The following is a 1,458-nucleotide window of genomic DNA, read 5'->3' on the forward strand; positions in this document are numbered from 1 at the left end:
TTGCAATTTAATTGGCGATTTTTTTTTTTTTGATATTTAGAGTTGTTATTTTTGGCTCATTTTTTGTGTGGTAGTTTCTTTTGGTCCATATTTTGTGTGAAAAATACCAGAAGCACTTGGTGTGACTGAATTTGAGAGAGGCAAAAATTTTGGGAACTTGTTTTTAACAAAACTTAAAACGGCATAACTTTTGCTCCGATTATCAGAATGACTATTATTATATATTCATTTGGGGTAGAAGAAAATTTCCCATGCCTAGTCAGTTGCCATTTTAAACTTGAAAAATAAGCTGTTTACTAAGTTTTTTTTAGTATTATTGTCTTATTTTTCTAAACTTTCCTTAGGCAGTTTGTATAGTTAGACTTTGAATTTTTGTCTAAAAATTTTTGTGCTATCTTTTCATGATTTTAGGGTGTTGCTCACAAAATTTCATCTCATTTGGATATCTTTTGACTATAGTTGTAGTTTTAACCCTCCCCTGGTGCTTGTTTGAGAAACACATTATTTGCTGCATATAGTGCATGACTAGGGGTAATCCAGGTGATTTACAACCCTTTGATCCTGAAATAGATAGAACCATTCATAGATTAGTTAGGCATAGTGTGCATCCTGATCATTCTGTGCATTTTGAGCATTTTGTGCATTCTGAGTATTCTGTTGCTGGTGATTCTGAATATTCCGATTTTGAGCATTCGACTACTAATTTTCATATTGAGAACATGGATCAACCTCCACCTCATGAGAGGACTCTTAGGGAGATGGCTGGACCTGATTTCACTTATGAAAACTTATGCATTCAATATCCTGATGAGGGTGTTCCATATGTTCTAAAGACTGGACTAATACATTTGCTGCCCAAGTTTCATGGTCTTGCAGGTGAAGATCCTCATAAGCATCTTCAGGAGTTCCATATTGTTTGTTCCACTATGAAGCCCCCTAATGTCCAAGAAGATCATATCTTTCTAAAGGCTTTTCCTCATTCTCTAGAGGGAGTCGCAAAAGATTGGCTATACTACCTTGCTCCCAGGTCCATTTTCAGTTGGGATGACCTTAAGAGGGTGTTCTTGGAGAAATTCTTCCCTGCATCTAGGACCACTGCCATTAGAAAAGACATTTCAGGCATCAAGCAACTTAGTGGAGAGAGCTTGTATGAGTAATAGGAAAGATTCAAGAAATTGTGTGCAAGCTGCCCTCACCACCAGATTTCTGAGCAACTCCTTCTTCAATATTTCTATGAAGGACTTAGCAACATGGAGAGGAGTATGATTGATGCTGCTAGTGGTGGAGCTCTTAGTGATATGACCCCTGCTGAGGCTAGGAATTTGATTGAGAAGATGGCTTCCAACTCCCAACAATTTAGTGCAAGAAATGATGCTATTGTCCTTAGAGGAGTCCATGAGGTGGCCACGGATTCATCTTCATCTACTGAAAATAAAAAGCTCGAGGGAAAACTTGATG

At 37.5% G+C, this 1,458-nt stretch overlaps 1 non-coding gene across 1 annotated transcript; it reads right to left on the reverse strand.

Moving 5' to 3' along the window:
• Window positions 1–1,097: 1,097 nt before the first annotated feature.
• LOC114407986 lies at window positions 1,098–1,204 on the reverse strand. Its single transcript, XR_003665788.1, has one exon. It is a non-coding gene; the product is annotated as a small nucleolar RNA R71 (small nucleolar RNA).
• Between the last annotated feature and the right edge of the window lie 254 nt (window positions 1,205–1,458).

The sequence above is a fragment of the Glycine soja genome, chromosome 3 (assembly GCF_004193775.1).
Source record: "Glycine soja cultivar W05 chromosome 3, ASM419377v2, whole genome shotgun sequence".
Taxonomy (NCBI): domain Eukaryota; kingdom Viridiplantae; phylum Streptophyta; class Magnoliopsida; order Fabales; family Fabaceae; genus Glycine; species Glycine soja.